General features: G+C 39.6%; 1 long non-coding RNA gene across 2 annotated transcripts; it reads left to right on the forward strand.

Moving 5' to 3' along the window:
- The first annotated feature begins 8,219 nt into the window (after window positions 1-8,219).
- LOC125785695 (uncharacterized) lies at window positions 8,220-17,445 on the forward strand. Of its 2 annotated transcripts, none has more exons than XR_007428019.1 (2): window positions 8,220-8,854; window positions 16,748-17,445. It is a non-coding gene; the product is annotated as an uncharacterized LOC125785695 (long non-coding RNA). The 2 variants fall into 2 exon arrangements; XR_007428018.1 differs by lacking the exon at window positions 16,748-17,445 and adding an exon at window positions 9,110-9,807.
- The last annotated feature ends 502 nt before the right edge of the window (window positions 17,446-17,947 follow it).

Consider the following 17,947-nt stretch of genomic DNA (forward strand, 5'->3'; position numbering starts at 1 on the left):
TATTCACGATTTTGTTTCCTCCTGCACTGTCTGTGCTCAAAGTAAGACTCCGCGTACTCTACCGGCCGGCAAATTAGTACCCTTACCTGTTCCAGCTCGACCCTGGTCGCATCTAGCGGTAGATTTTGTTACAGACCTCCCTATATCCATGGGTCAAACTGCTATTATGACTGTTGTAGATAGCTTTTCTCGTGGTGTTAGATTCATCCCCTTCAGTAAGTTACCCACTGCTTTAGAAACTGCTGAAACACTATTTAATCAAGTTTTACGCATTTTTGGTATTCTTGAAGATATAGTTTCTGATCGAGGCCCTCAGTTTATTTCTCAGGTCTGGTCTGCATTTATGAATAGATTAGGTATATCTGTCAGTCTTTCTTCAGGTTATCATCCTCAGAGAAACGACCAATGTGAGAGGATGAATCAGGAGCTGGGTAAATTCTTAAGGATTTATTTTTCCAATAATTTTCATGACTGGGCCAAATATCTCCCCTGGGCTGAAGTAGCTCAAAACTCTCTCATTAGTTCTACCACTAAGATGACTCCATTTCAATGCTTCCTAGGTTACCAACCTCCCCTTATGCCCTGGTCAGCCGAACCCTCTAACATCCCCGCTGTTGATGATTGGATGCGTCGGAGCGAGGAAGTGTGGGAGGAGACTCACAGACGCATTGAGGCTGTCATAGAGCGTCAAAAGCAACAAGCTGACCGCCTACGTCGTGAGACCCCCCTTTATTCTCCTGGAGACCGGGTTTGGCTATCCACCAGGGATTTCCGGCTGTCTGACGGAAATAAGAAGCTTACAGTTAAGTACATTGGCCCTTTCAAGATCATTAAGCAAATAAATGAAGTAACCTACCGTCTCGATCTACCTACTCATTATCGTGTATGTCCTTCCTTTCATGTCTCCTTGTTAAAGCCGGTTATCCCTGGACCCCTGGATGAGACTTCGCACGGGTCACTTCCTCCCCCTCCCATGGATATGGAGGGTGGTCCTGTGTATGCGGTGGAAAGTTTATTGGACTCCAGGAGGAGAAGGGGAGCCCTGGAGTACCTGGTGGACTGGAAGGGTTACGGACCTAAGGAGCGTAGTTGGGTCCCGGCTGCTGACATCCTGGATCCCTTGATGGTGGAGGTTTTCCACCGGTCTCATCCGTCACGTCCGGTGCCACGCCCCAGAGGTCGTCCTAGGAGAGGGTCTCCTGGTCCTAGAAGGGGTAGGCGTGGAGGTGCAGGCTCGGTCCGGTCCCTCAGTCCCGTCCACGGCTCCAGGAGGGGTCGTCCCAGATCTAGAGCTCCCGTCTATTCTGTTCCCGCTTCCAGGCCATCTGTCCGGATCTCCACTGGGTGTGGGGGGGCGGCTCCCTTGTGTCGTCCTCATCCGTCGGTCTCTTCGGACTCTTTGGGGGGGAGTACTGTTACGCAGCCTGAGTCTCCTTCCACACTACTGGACTCCGTTTCCCATAATCCTATGTTTTAGGACGTCACCGTCAGTCGCTCTACTTCGCCCAATCACGTTACGCTACGACGCTCAGATTCACCGGTGTTCTGAGGAAGTTCCGGGTTATGCTCATCATGTGTTTTGTATTTAAGGCTGCATTATGTATTCTATCTTCGCGAGGTATTGTCGACTTTCGTTGCATACTAGGCGTTTCTCATGTGTTCTTCTATTGCCTTCTCGTTACGACCTTCTTTTCTGGTTTATCGGTTTATGTCTCTTGTTTTGCCCCTTTTGGATTTAATGCTTGGTTGGTCTTTTGGTTACTAACACGGACTGTTTATACTACTACGGCTTTGGTTTCTGGTGAGATTATTGTTTGTTTGGCTCTAACATCTTTACTATCTGTTTATCAGCCTGTAAATAAACCTGTTTGTTCATTTTACTCGGCAAGCGTCGCTCCACTCTGTCTGGCGTTACACATTTATTTTTACTGAATCAATCCTTTCTTTTAGTAAACTTTACTTCATTTATTTTTACTGAATCAATCCTTTCTTTTAGTAAACTTTACTTCATTTATTTTTACTGAATCAATCCTTTCTTTTAGTAAACTTTACTTAATTTATTTTACTGAATCAATCCTTTCTTTTAGTAAACTTTGCTTAATTTCTGCATACAATATTACCTAATTACACTCACTTAATTTATACAATATTACTAAAATGTTTATTTTATTAATTATATTTTATTTATGATACAAAATATTTTTATAAATCCTGAAATTTAAATATTTTTAGTTAAAACACACATATTACACTGTCTCAACACATGAGACAGTGAGACTTGGTCTGTTTACAAAATAAATCTTTGAGATTATGTAAATATTTGAACGTGTGTTTTAAATAAAAATATTTCGATTTGAGGAATTATAATATATTATGTATCATAAATTATTTGAATAATATTGTATAAATTAAGTAATTGTAATTAGGTAATATTGTATGCAGAAATGAAGTAAAGTTTACTAAAAGAAAGGATTGATTCAGTAAAAATAAATGAAGTAAAGTTTAATAAAAGAAAGGATGGATTCAGTAAAAATAAATGAAGTAAAGTTTAATAAAAGAAAGAATTGATTCAGTAAAAATAAATGAAGTAAAGTTTACTAAAAGAAAGGATTGATTCAGTAAAAATAAATGAAGTAATTAATTAAGGGAAAACTCAAGTCTGCGTTCACTCCTACCATTTTTGGTCTGCAAAAAAGTACGGTTCGTTTAGATGAGCCGATTCATGGTTTGGTTGGTTTGGAAATAAATATTTTTAAAGCATGAATGGGATTTGCATTTGGAGTCACACAACAATGCAAAAAATACATCTCTGAAGGAATTTAATAATTATAATTTATGGTAAAGTTTATAGTTAGAGAGTGGGGGACAGGTAACAAATACTATTTTTTAAGGGTTATGAGTAGTTTCTATGAAAGTTTTGAATTACATATCTTACTTTTGCGATTGGGTGAATGTATAATACACTATGTTTCTTGGCAAGAGAAATGGCACCAATTCAGTGAAATAAGCCATTTATGATTTTATTGCCAATGACTGGTCGGTTTGAATGCATTTTTCTGTACTGTATTCTATTCTATAGCTGGGGATGAAGGCCACGCAGTTTCCTGTGAAGGCTTTAGACGTGCCAACACTGCCACCTTGTGGTCAAATTAAGGAACAATTACAAAAGAAACAAAATCCTGCTTTATTCCAGTGTAGAAAAAAAGTATACTTAAATTTAGCTGAAATAAGTCTGTACTTAAGTTGTGTACTTTAGAACAACTATTTTGTGCTTAATTACTATTTGTTTGATACTGAATATACTAGTCATATGTTATTTTTGACACTGTTTAATAGAATTTGAGAATATTTGGGTGAGCTGTCCAGCTGAACATTAAAATCATAATCTAAATAGTTATTAATGTAGTATCAACACATACAATGTTAATTAGCACAGTTTTGTTAGCAAATTTCATTGAAGTACAGTTGTTGTTTTTTGCAAAAATATAGGCTCCGATTAATTATTTTATAAAAGTATAGTTTTATTATAAAAAAGTTTTACACAGTTTTATAAAATAATACTTAGTAAAGATTTTAATTTAAGTACATCACCAGTAGAAAATTAGCACAGTATACTGAAATACAGATTAAGTAGGTAAAAATGTAATATATAAGGAGGAAAAGTATACTTTAATTAGTCCGGATACAGTTAGTAATAATAAGTACACTATTGTTATTATTATTATTATTATTGACTTAGTATTTACAACTTGTAAGTCTTTAAAGCTCCACTAGGTAGGATTGAGATTTTGTGCTCGTGGGCTCCCCCTACAGTTGCAGAGTGTAATAAATGTATACAGCACTGTCTTTTATACATATATAAATATATATATATATATATATATATATATATATATATATATATATATATATATATATATATATATATATATTTTAGAGATAGAACGATCGATCGTCAGTGTATCGGTATCGGCCGATTTTCAGCCAGAATACGGTATCGGCGACCGGCAGATATTCCTCTGATTTTAGCCGATCTGATTCAGGAGTTTAGGGTTAAGCAGTTTATCAGACTGTGTGTGGATGGCCGGAGAAACTGCTCGCTCACAGGAAGCTGCAGTTCATCATCCAACCACTAGTCGGAGCTGCAGCAGCACAAGCTCCGCTGTCTTTACACCAGTCACAGAGCTACAGCCCAGCCACGGGCTACAGGGCTCAGCTTTTCTTAAATTAATCAAAGTAGAAAATAAAGGTTTTAACCCCACTAACCGGATAATACAGCTCTCTACACTTCATCTTTCAGCCCAACCAGATAACAGCAGCAGTTTAGAGCATCCGTCACGGAGTCACTGCTCGGATTACATTATAAACAGGTCAGTTAGCGCGCTGCTAACCTCATGATGTTTATAACTACGGAGTTCAATGGACACACCACGGCTGCAAGGTAAGACTGTTGAAGGCTACTGAAGACTATTAAAGGCTATTGGAGGTTATTGAAAGGGTTATTGGGGGCAGAAATCAGTACAGGCTGGTTATTTAAATGATTCATGTCCTCGTCCTTTGCTGCAGTGAAACTGTGACTAGCGTTGTCACAGTGATGTTTATTAACGTCATTAAAACAGATTTTGTCAGGTAACGTTATTGTCTTATACATATTTACACATAACTTATATCTCTCCTAAAAAGCGTTTATTTTGGTCAGTAACACTAGTCAGTGTAGAAAACATAAATATAAATCCATATAAATGTCAGAAAAAATATAGCTAGTAACTAATAGTTACTGTGCGCAAGTATATTTTATTTTATAGTTACGGCTGGTAAACTACTGTGTGTAGCTAAATAGCCAACAAAATGGAGCCCTCTGAAGTGAGGAGAAACATTACGTAAGGTGAGCTAAATTTGGTCCAATGCGAAGGACAGTCAGAGGTATGGAGCTAATTCAAGTTAGTTGTTGATAGAAACAACACGTGTGTCGACTTTGCAGAGTGTGTTAAGCGCAGAGTGCTATAAGCTTAAAATAAAGGCTATAAAATAAGGCTATATGCTTAAAATAAAATTAAAAATGTTTGTTCAGAAAGCATTTTATATTCTTAAACATCGTTAATTATATTTTTAGAAATTATAATCATTCTTAATTAATTATAAATAAATAAATAATTAATTATAAATGATTATTTTGGTTTTATGAGTGTGCAGGGCATAGCCATTTTTTTGTAAATATTAAATGTTTGTTTGTTAAGAAAGTATTTTATATTCTTAAACCATGTTAAATTATATTATATTAGAGGAAGGTCATTCCGACATAATTTTTGTGGATCATATTTCACATTGTTGGTGTTTTAATCTTTTGGAAATCTGTTCTTAATACAATCTTCTTCAACATCATTCTGAACAGATTTTGCTCATTTAAACAGACTTATAATATATGTAATTTAATTATTAATCATGATTCAGATCAGCTTTATTTTCACATCACATGAGTACAGGTTAACAGGTGAGTAAAAAAAGTAGGTGCATGATCCCACTGAGTATATACACAGTTGCAAGAAAATTATGTGAACCCTTTGGGATTACTTGTATTTCTGCATACATTGGCATTTAATGTGTTCTGATCTTCAGCTAAGTCACAACAATAGACAAACACAGTCTGCTTAAACTAATACCACACAAAAATGTACATGTTTGCATGGTTTTATTGAAGACATGTTAATAAAAAAAAGGAGATAAACTTTGCTAATTACTGTCAAACCAGATGTGCGACCATGCTGAATTTATTGCCATTGATAAATAAATGTTGTAACGTAATATTTATCTGCTTGAGACTGCTTTATTTATGATGACTCTGCAGTTTTCTTATCTGTTTATAAAGCATGTTTTTATTTGATCTCATTTACAGACTGCAGAAACCCACAGCCGAACCTCCAGAACCCAGCTTATGTGTCTATGAAGAGTAACAACTCAGTGATTCAACCTTTCACCTTCAGTAATAAAGGAGAACCTCCAGAACCCAGCTATGTGTCTATGAAGAGTAACAACTCAATTATTCAACCTCTTACCTTCAGTAATAAAGGAGAACCTCCAGAACCCAGCTATGTGTCTATGAAGAGTAACAACTCAATTATTCAACCTCTTACCTTCAGTAATAAAGGAGAACCTCCAGAACCCAGCTACGAGAACAAGAGAAAGCACATTTACATAAAATCTTAAATTAAAGCTTCATCAATCCCAGTGACAGTGCAGAGAATCTACTGCTCTGGCTTTACTGATAATGCCGTAATTATGAGAAAGTATCTTTTTAATATGTCGTTCAAACGACATACTATGTCTTAATTATAAAAACATCTCGTAATTATGAGAAGTTCTTTGTGCGTCTACCACCGCACTACAGCATTTCTCAGACTTAATGCCGCACTTAATTGAATTAATAAAATTCTATTTTACACTTGGCTTAATTCACAAGGAAATCTTAGCGTCACTGAGCGGCATTGATGGCATTTTCATAAGCATTTAAACACGGCAAAGGATTTTGAATCTCAGCTTTTATACAGCCGTAAAAAATAAACCAGACCTCTCTGTATAAATCCTAAAGTCAGGCAGACTCATACGCCTCTGATTCATAAGCTCACACTGCACTGACACGCTGCGATATAGGAGTTCACACTGCAGGACAAACACAGCCCGTAGCCAGAGCTCTTTCTGTGTATATGCGCTCGGTTCAGCAGAAACAGGGCAGTTTTCTTAAGTCCTGAAACAAAATGACAGATTATGAACTGTAACATTAAAGCATGAGTAAGCAGCAGTAGAGCTTAGATCCAGCCCAAAAAAATCCAGCCAGACCTGGCCCGACCGGACCCGCTCCATAAACTGTTTTTGTGAGCCCCAGCCCAGTTTGAACAAAACTTTTTTTTAGTGTGGAACATTAAACCTGAGCTTTTTAAAAACATTTTGTTTGAATGAGCTAAATCTGTTCAGAAGATGTTAATTAACATTGCAACACTAGAACCTGCTATAGACCTGTTGTTTAAAAAAACATTAGTGGTGTCAATCAATTAAAAGGGTGATCTGATTTATCACAACAAAATTCTGTAATTAACTGCATTTATTTTCCTTTCTTTTAATTATTATAGTGGATATTTAAATGTAAATAAATGAATGAATGTAAGAAATGTAAAATGCAGTTATATGTATAGTAGTGTTGTCAATTAAAATAATGGTATACACTTGTATGTTTGAGAGGAGATAAAATCAACATAAGGTGCTGGAATAAAGAATGCATGATAAATTGGACTGTAAAATTGATTGTGAGGATTTATGAATTCGAACTTAATTTGAATATTTAAAAAATATCAGAGATGAGGAGCAGTGCAGTGCAGGAGTGCGGGCGTGTGTGTGTGTATGTGTGTGTGTGTGTGTGTTTGTGTGTGTGTGTGTGCTCACTGCAGTTCCAGAGCTGTGTGATTACAACATTCTAACTTGTGCAACTTTTTTTGAAAAACATTTTGATTTGTTACTGCTGTATTGTGTATATCACGCCATAGCTTTATATAAAATAAAAAATAGCAATAACAAACAGAGCCCGACCGACCCGCCTGAGGAAAGTGCTGGGAAATCTCGGGCGACCGGGTGTTCTGCTGAAATCCGTCCCCCGCAGCCGGCCCAAGTTTGGGTTATAAATAGCTAACTGATTGTAATCACAGCAGCCTGTTATTCAGAGCGTTTTACAGCATTGTGCTTTAAATGTGGCTTTTCACTGTTAAAAGCCACCTTTACCTGCAGTATGCATTGAAGATGGAAAGGAAATTTGAATAAGACGCTTTAAGTTTGCCTCCTGCTCCGTTATTTTATTTTCCCATTTTTGTTTGGAGCATCAAATTAAAAACACGAAATACAAAGCCTTATTTGTTTTTTGAAATTATATTAAAAATAAATTTTTTTTCGGATTTTGATTCTTAATTTAATATCAAATGAACATATATAATTTAATATATGTTTGCCTTCGTTTCTCATCACCATGGTCACATATATTAAAATATATGTGTAGTAGGGCTGGGAACAGACGGGTTTTAAATAAATAAATATATAAACAGTCCATTGGCGCCACCTGCTGGAATCCTGTGTAATGGCTAGTAGGAAATAAATTAAGGAAGAATCGATCTGCAGAGATTTAATTTTTATTATTATTAGATATATATATATTTTTTCTTTAATGTACATTAGTGGAATACCAATAGGGTAAGTGGGTTTTAAAAGAATTTTCTAATAATAAAAACTTAATTTCTGGCGCCATATCAGGCCAGCACCTAATAAGGGTTCACTTCCGGTATGGGGAAACAAAGGGGGCAGCTGTTGTTTGGCGTGCATGCTGGCGCTGTTGTGGGACCGGCTCGGTTGGTGTGTCGTCGCTGTGGCGGGAGCTGAGTCTGGTAGGTTTTAATGATTAATTCAGCGCATGTCTTTTTACTTGGTATGCGTAAAGTCAAGCTTAGATTAAATATATATTTTTTTAATTATTTAGGAGGTAGATCATAGATGCAGCAGTAAGCCGTGTTAGGAATCCAACACGGGTTTTCCTTCTGCTCGGTTGTTTGGTGGTGCAGTGGTCCAGTGGTGGAGGGCCATCTAATTAAATAGAGCTTTAGGCTTCACTGCCAAAGTATAGTAAGTATGGTTGTTTAATTGGGGGTTGTGTAGTGTAATATATCTCCTGGTTCTAGAATGTGTTTATTGATTATTATTAACAATTATTATTTATATAATGGTGTTAATATTGAACTATCTGCTTTAATTTTAGCACAGACTGAGTATTGTCCAGCCTTCCTTCTCCACTTGTGTTGGAGTGTAGCATTCTACAATTTAGGTGGGTGTTTTTTTTAATCATTTCATGACTCTGAGGGTTTCCTATAGCTAGGCTATCCTAGTGATTGAGTAGATTGATTAATGGGTATATTTGAATTTGCACTGAAAATAAAGTAGTATAAGGGTTGTACTTTTACTGTATTAAAATCTTAAGAACTGTGCTGTTTATAACTGGGGGGTAATTTTGCTATTCTTTAAACTGCATTTGCTATGTTTTGAGTATTGAGGAATAAAAGTGTTGTGTTGTCTGTTGCAGTGGAACTGGGCCTTGTTGCCTGTGAGCCACTGTTTTCCTCCTACCACGTTTTTATTTAATGAACACTGTGCAATATCTCTGAGCCATCTTGTTTAGTTGATTGTGTACTGACCATTCAGCAGTTCTTTGTGAGCTCAGTATTTTTACTTGTGTTTACTGTGTTTTAGATAGACACGGTTTCTAATATCCCCTACTGGGCCTTATGTATGTAACTAATAGTGGCATTGGATACTGACTCATGGTGTTTTGTTAATTTGGTGTACACCTGTAGCATCCTTTATTTGATGTCAAAACTAGTTTTGTTTGTAGAGTGATTTATTTTGTTTGTGGTTGTTTTGGTTGCTAGTGTGCGTCATAACACAGATTTATTTATTTATTTATTTATTATTTTCTTTCATTTGAGGTGAATGATTTGTTTTCAATAACTGAAGTGTTGCAGGTGTTACACTCTTTTGTTTATTTTCTTTTTGTTGTCAGGGTCAGTAATAACATTATTCTCTCCATTTTTGGAGTTTTTGGTTGATGTAACCATAATTGCTGCTATTGTTTAACTGAAAGTGCCAGAATTTCTCTTTTTATGAAGCCTTTGTCTGTATTATTATAATTGCTGTTATTAGCTAACTGAAAGGGCCTTAAAGTATTTTATGCTTGTGTCCTGCTGATTTTATACAATAAATGATATATTTTTGTTAATCAGCCTTGATTCTCATTTATTTGAGGCAACCTTTGGGGATCCCTTACCCTGTATGATAAATTAGGGTGGCGTAGTCTAAATTGATTGGTTGTTGGTCTGGTTCCCTACATGTAGTGGGAGCGACCCCACCAAATAGTGGCGTAGTCGGCAGGGTCTTAAGTTAAGGCTGTTTAACAAAGGTTTGGTCAGTTACACATGATGGCTCAGTGTTTGGGTTAGTACGTGGAGGAGTTGGAGGAAAAACAGTGGTCACAGGTGAAGAGAGGTGCTGACACCAGGAGAAGAGCTTCAGCATCTTGGAGAAGACCAGGCATCTCTGGGAACGACTAGTTAATAGCTTTAGAATTTCTTTTTTTTGTATTTTTTTAGTTTTCTTTGTATCCTCTCATTTGTTTTCAGGTTATAGATATACATATATATATATATATATATTTTTAGCTGTCATAATGGCTGATGAAAACCTTGCTGATCAGATGAAGGCACTTACTGATTTAGTTCAACAACTTAGAGCTGAAAATAGTAGACTTAGAGAGGAGGTAACTCAGCGATCTACCGCTGTAGGAACAGATAATGCGGCTGCAAATAACTCTATACAGTCCTCTAATCCCAGTTCTGTTCAAGGTAATGTCTCAGTTTCAAATGGGGTAGTTGAACGTTACGTATATATGCCAAGGGATAGAAAATGTCCGAGGTTTTCAGGGAACCCTAAGGTAGATTCTGTTACAGTGGAGGAGTGGGTGGAAGAGGTTAAAAGATATTTAGCAGTGCGTCCTGGGTCTAGGGGTGAGCAGGCCTTAGTGGTATTGGATTTGCTGGACGGGGAGGCAAAGGCAGAAGTGAAGTTTCGTTCGGCTGTAGAGAGAGAGGAACCAGAGAGAATATTTAGTATTTTAAGTAGTGTATATGGGTGTTCACAAATCTGTATTAGCCTACAGACTCAGTTCTTTCAGCGGCGACAACGCGAGGGGGAGTCCTTAAGGGTTTATTCCCATGCATTAATGACTTTGATGGAGGCCGTAAAACGGCGGGATCCTTTTTGTTTTGCTAACTCAGATCTTACCCTACGTGATCAATTTATTGAATGTGTACGTGATGGTTTATTACGCAGAGAACTCCGGCGTCAGGTTCGGGTAGATCCTGAAGTAACTTTTTTAAGTATTCGCAGTGAAGCAATTCGCTGGGCTGAGGAGGGAGAGTCCCTCGGTAACCGTTCCCGTGCCAATTCATGCCGTACCTATCCAGTAGCTGGGTGTGAGGGGGAAGTGAATGTTGTCTTTGCTAACCGCACTGATGAATTGGGGGATTTAAAGGAGAGCCTTCGGAAACAGCAAGTGCAACTAGATGCGATTATTCAGCGTTTAGACTCGGCCCCTTCAGCTTCTAGGCCCCGAAGTAACTCATTGAACCGCGATTCACGGTATCGTTTTCAGGCCGATGGTAAGCCAATATGTGTACGTTGTGGTCAACCTGGACATATTGGTCGCTTTTGTAAGACAGAGGCAGGTAGAGGTGTAGAGCTTGGGGGGTTGGCTGGTGGTTGTGCTACTGTCCAACATCAGGAAAACTAGTACCCCCCGATACAATGGCCCAGGTGTCGGGAGGGGAGGAAAGGGGCTTTCGATCCTTGCATACAGCTAAATTGGTTGCAGAGTGTCCTGTGGTGGAGATCGAGATTGGGGGGGTGCCAGTGACCTGTTTATTAGATACGGGTTCTATGGTAAGTACTGTAACAGATCAGTTTTTTTATCAGTATTTACAGAATCCTTTGCAGTCATCCATGCAGTCTTGTCCTTGGTTACAGTTGAAAGCTGCTAATGGGTTGGACATTCCATACTTGGGCTATTTGGAATTAGATGTGTGTGTTTTGGGGAAAGTCTTGCCCAAGATGGGCATTTTGATTACCAAAAGTCCATGTGATTCTAATAACCATCTGTCAAAGAAATCTATTCCAGGTTTGTTGGGGATGAACATAATCAGCCAGTGTTATCAGGAATTGTTCCTGCAGCATGGCCTGGCCCTGTTTCGCTCCCCTGATGTCCAGCAGGCTGGTAAGGTGTGGCAACATGCATTCTCTCAATGTCAACAGTTAGAGCGTACTTCCCAAGAGGGTAAGGTAGGCCTAGTTAGACTGCAGCGTGGTCCTGCTGTGCGAATTCCAGCTGGCACTATGAAGTTTGTAACTGCATTATGTCATAGTGGTCTAGGGTATTCTCTTTCTTCTGGCGTGTTGGAACCAGCCTCCTTTGTGCATGGCCATTTGCCTAGCGATCTTCTGATACCGTTAGCACTTTTGACAGTGGACCAAGGGGTAGTGCAAGTGCCCATTGTGAACGTAGGCCATCACGATAAGTGGCTCCAGCCAAAGGTAGTATTAGGGGAGCTTTATGTAGCCCAGTGCCTTTCAAGTGCTAGTACTGTACAAGTTCAGAGGGATGAACAGCAACAGGTAGTGACTGTTCAGTCTGTGCACACAGGTAATGGTCCTGGCCCTGATTTTTCACAACTTACTTGGCCCTCTTTGTCTGTTCGAGAACAGGAACAAGCTCGGGCCACGTTGGAGAAGTATCGGGACACTTTCAGTCAACATGATGGTGACTTGGGTTGTACCACATTGGTCGAACATACCATTCCCCTTGTGGATCATACTCCAGTAAGGCAAAGGTATCGGCGTCTTGCACCTTCACAGTATGATCTAGTGAAGGTTCATATCCAAGAATTGGTGGACCGTAATGTGGTGAGCCCTAGCACGAGTCCTTATGCCTCACCAATAGTGGTGGTCCAAAAGAAAGACGGGTCTATTCGGCTTTGCGTGGACTATCGGCAGCTTAATGCGAAAACTCGTAAAGATGCCTTCCCCTTGCCCAGGATCGAAGAGTCCTTGGATGCTTTGAGTGGTGCTAAATGGTTTAGCACATTAGATTTAGCTAGTGGATACAATCAAGTGCCGGTAGCTAAACAGGATAGAGAGAAAACTGCCTTTTGTACACCATTCGGCTTGTTCGAGTTCAACAGAATGCCATTTGGATTGTGCAATGCCCCAAGCACCTTTCAGCGATTAATGGAACGAATTTTCGGGGATCAGAGTTTCCATTCACTCTTACTTTATTTAGACGATGTTGTCATCTTCTCCCAAACCTTTCAGGAACATCTTCAGCGGCTGGACTTGGTGCTGGGCAGGCTACAACAGCATCAGTTAAAGCTAAAGTTACAAAAATGCAACTTCTTTCAGACGGAAGTCAGTTATTTAGGCCATGTTATTTCTAAAGAGGGAGTATCTACTGACCCAGAAAAGATTCGGGTAGTGGCTGAATGGAGAACACCTTCCACAGTCAAGGAGTTGCGGTCATTCCTGGGTTTTGCTTCGTATTATAGACGTTTTGTGGAAGGATTTGCTCATTTGGCGGCTCCCCTTCACAAATTGGTGAGCATGCTACAAGGCCCCCGGAAAAATCCCAAGCCTCGAGTGCCAGGCACTTTCGAACAGCACTGGAATGAAACCTGCGAGAAGAGCTTTTTGAGTCTTAAAGGCCGTTTAGTACAGGCTCCGGTGCTAGGTTATGCTAATTTTACTCAGCCCTTTTATGTAGAAATTGATGCAAGCCATGCAGGGCTGGGGGCTGTGTTATCCCAAGATTTAGATGGGCAACGGCGTCCCATTGCGTACGCAAGTCGTGGGCTGCGGCCGGCAGAGAGGAACATGTCTAACTACAGCACCATGAAGTTGGAGCTGTTGGCATTAAAGTGGGCTCTGACTGAGAAATTTAGAGAGTATCTGTTGGGCAATAAATGTATTGTCTACACTGACAACAACCCACTCAGTTACTTACAGTCTGCAAAGTTGGGAGCTGTGGAGCAGCGGTGGGCATCCCAGCTAGCACTGTTTGATTACGAGATCAAGTACCGCCCAGGAACGGCTAATCGTAATGCTGATGCCCTGTCGCGTTTGCCTGTCCCTTCAGAATCATCTAATCCTCTGGATGTGGTGGGAGGAATTTCTATTCCCCGTGAGGTGATCCATCAGGATGATTGTTCTGAAAAACCTGTGTTGGCTGAGTCACAAGCAGTGGATGCAGTCCCTAGTCGTAGCAAGGCTGATCTCCAGGTGTTGCAAGCTGCTGATCCATGCATTGCCAGCTTTTTGCGGTATTGGAAGCAGGGGCGGAAGCCCACGGGGTCTGATTTAAATACAGAACCTGAGGGGTTGAGAGAGTTGATTCGGCAATGGCCTAGGATCATAGAGAGCGAGGGTGTTTTATATAGGCAAGTCCAACTTCCACCAGCCACTCATCCAGTTCGCCAGTTGTTGCTGCCACGGGCACTTCAAGAGGAGGTACTCACTTGTTTACATGACCATCAGGGCCATCAGGGCATAGAACGTACTACTGAGCTTGTGCGGCAAAGATGTTATTGGCCAAAAATGTGGCGAGATGTGAGAGATTGGTGTTTGCAGTGCGGTCGATGTTCAGTGGCCAAGGCCACTCAGCCTAAGGTAAGAACTTTTATGGGCAGTCTGCTGGCTACTCGACCGCTCGAAATCGTGGCCATTGATTTTACGGTTCTTGAGCGGGCTAGTAATGGGCAGGAGAACGTGTTGGTTATTACTGATGTGTTTTCTAAATTCACTCAAGCTTATCCTGTTTCAGATCAGAAGGCAAGCACAGTAGCGAGGGTGTTAACTGAAAAATGGTTTTATGTCTATGGGGTACCACAGAGGATACATTCAGATCAGGGCCGCAATTTTGAGGGGGAGTTGTTGCGACGTCTGTGTGAACTATATGGCATTGAGAAGAGCCGTACCACACCTTATCATCCAGAGGGTAACGGGCAATGTGAACGGTTTAATCGAACTCTACATGACTTGCTCAGGACATTACCCCCAGAAAAGAAGAGAAAATGGCCCCAGCTGTTGCCACAGCTACTGTTCGCATATAACACCACTGTACACCAGACTACCCAGTATTCCCCATACGAGTTGATGTTCGGGCAGAAGCCACAGCTGCCTGTAGACAGGTTGTTGGGAAATACCAGAGAGGAAAAGGGGGATGTAAGTGTTGAGCCTTCCGATTGGGTGGCCCAACATAGGGAGTATTTGGCTGGAGTTTATGTCAAGGCTAGAGGACACTTGGAGGAGGCAGCAGCTTATCGTAGGCGTAATCATAACAAACCCTCTCCTTTGCTTCCTGTAGGTACCCAGGTGCGTTGTAGGAACCATTTTCAGGGCCGACACAAAGTACAGGACCTGTGGAGTTCCTCAGTCTTTGAGGTAATTAGGCATTTAGATCAAGTTGGCACTTTGTATAAGGTTAGACCCCTAGGAAGTCAGGGAGATGGTAAAACTATGCACCGGTCTGAACTGAAGGTGGTCACTATGATGGCGAAACCATTGGTACAAGTAGAGCAGAGTACGGTGGAACTAACTCAAGGGGCAGCCTTAGTTTCATCTAATGAGGAAGAGTTGGGGGAGTCAGAAGAAGAGAGTGTTCTGGGGGAAGCAGTGTTCTATGTAAGGCCTTGTGGGGCAGATGTTGATAATGCATTGCCAGAGCCCCCTCATAGTTTTGGGCTGGTGCCTACTCAAGTGGACCAGGAGCCTTCAACTAGCCAACCCCCCATTCCTTCAGTTCCTCAGGGGCCTTTGATGTCAGAGCAGGACGGACATGAATCGGCAGGTATTTTAAGCATGCGGCGTTCTACACGCTCTACGGCAGGGCAACATTCAAATCCCTTTCACCTTCCTCGTGCTGCTATATCAAGCTCTGTTCAGAGAGCAAGTATAGTTAGCTTGGCCCAGTCAGTTTTTAGGCCATGGCAGTAGTACTATGGTCAGTAATAGTCACCGGGACGGTGAACTCTGAAACTGGGGGTGAATGTAGTAGGGCTGGGAACAGACGGGTTTTAAATAAATAAATATATAAACAGTCCATTGGCGCCACCTGCTGGAATCCTGTGTAATGGCTAGTAGGAAATAAATTAAGGAAGAATCGATCTGCAGAGATTTAATTTTTATTATTATTAGATATATATATATTTTTTCTTTTATGTACATTAGTGGAATACCAATAGGGTAAGTGGGTTTTAAAAGAATTTTCTAATAATAAAAACTTAATTTCTGGCGCCATATCAGGCCAGCACCTAATAAGGGTTCACTTCCGGTATGGGGAAACAAAGGGGGCAGCTGTTGTTTGGCGTGCATGCTGGCGCTGTTGTGGGACCGGCTCGGTTGGTGTGTCGTCGCTGTGGCGGGAGCTGAGTCTGGTAGGTTTTAATGATTAATTCAGCGCATGTCTTTTTACTTGGTATGCGTAAAGTCAAGCTTAGATTAAATATATATTTTTTTAATTATTTAGGAGGTAGATCATAGATGCAGCAGTAAGCCGTGTTAGGAATCCAACACGGGTTTTCCTTCTGCTCGGTTGTTTGGTGGTGCAGTGGTCCAGTGGTGGAGGGCCATCTAATTAAATAGAGCTTTAGGCTTCACTGCCAAAGTATAGTAAGTATGGTTGTTTAATTGGGGGTTGTGTAGTGTAATATATCTCCTGGTTCTAGAATGTGTTTATTGATTATTATTAACAATTATTATTTATATAATGGTGTTAATATTGAACTATATGCTTTAATTTTAGCACAGACTGAGTATTGTCCAGCCTTCCTTCTCCACTTGTGTTGGAGTGTAGCATTCTACAATTTAGGTGGGTGTTTTTTTTAATCATTTCATGACTCTGAGGGTTTCCTATAGCTAGGCTATCCTAGTGATTGAGTAGATTGATTAATGGGTATATTTGAATTTGCACTGAAAATAAAGTAGTATAAGGGTTGTACTTTTACTGTATTAAAATCTTAAGAACTGTGCTGTTTATAACTGGGGGGTAATTTTGCTATTCTTTAAACTGCATTTGCTATGTTTTGAGTATTGAGGAATAAAAGTGTTGTGTTGTCTGTTGCAGTGGAACTGGGCCTTGTTGCCTGTGAGCCACTGTTTTCCTCCTACCACGTTTTTATTTAATGAACACTGTGCAATATCTCTGAGCCATCTTGTTTAGTTGATTGTGTACTGACCATTCAGCAGTTCTTTGTGAGCTCAGTATTTTTACTTGTGTTTACTGTGTTTTAGATAGACACGGTTTCTAATATCCCCTACTGGGCCTTATGTATGTAACTAATAGTGGCATTGGATACTGACTCATGGTGTTTTGTTAATTTGGTGTACACCTGTAGCATCCTTTATTTGATGTCAAAACTAGTTTTGTTTGTAGAGTGATTTATTTTGTTTGTGGTTGTTTTGGTTGCTAGTGTGCGTCATAACACAGATTTATTTATTTATTTATTTATTATTTTCTTTCATTTGAGGTGAATGATTTGTTTTCAATAACTGAAGTGTTGCAGGTGTTACACTCTTTTGTTTATTTTCTTTTTGTTGTCAGGGTCAGTAATAACATTATTCTCTCCATTTTTGGAGTTTTTGGTTGATGTAACCATAATTGCTGCTATTGTTTAACTGAAAGTGCCAGAATTTCTCTTTTTATGAAGCCTTTGTCTGTATTATTATAATTGCTGTTATTAGCTAACTGAAAGGGCCTTAAAGTATTTTATGCTTGTGTCCTGCTGATTTTATACAATAAATGATATATTTTTGTTAATCAGCCTTGATTCTCATTTATTTGAGGCAACCTTTGGGGATCCCTTACCCTGTATGATAAATTAGGGTGGCGTAGTCTAAATTGATTGGTTGTTGGTCTGGTTCCCTACATGTAGTGGGAGCGACCCCACCAAATATGAAATAACGTAATAAATATCGTCGGATTGAGTGTAGTTTAAACACCAAAGCAATGGTATTAAAATATACTATTATCACTGTTTTACTAAAATGTTTTATTGTTTGGGCAAAATGCGCTGCACCTTGTCTCTCGCAGCTCGGAACTGAGTTAAAAAAATCATTTTTTGAAAAAGTGTTTTATATTCTTAAACATTTTATTATATTAGAGAGTAGTCAGTCATTGTAAATTATGGAATTGTTCTTGGTCTATTTCGGTTTAATGAGTGTACAGTACAAAACCTGATTTGTTGTTTTTTTGTGTTTTGCTATAGGCTATATATTTAAAAAAATAGTTTGTTCAGAAAATGTTTTATATTTTTAGACATTGTTA

This window comes from Astyanax mexicanus, chromosome 21, assembly GCF_023375975.1.
Source record: "Astyanax mexicanus isolate ESR-SI-001 chromosome 21, AstMex3_surface, whole genome shotgun sequence".
Lineage (NCBI taxonomy): Eukaryota > Metazoa > Chordata > Actinopteri > Characiformes > Acestrorhamphidae > Astyanax > Astyanax mexicanus.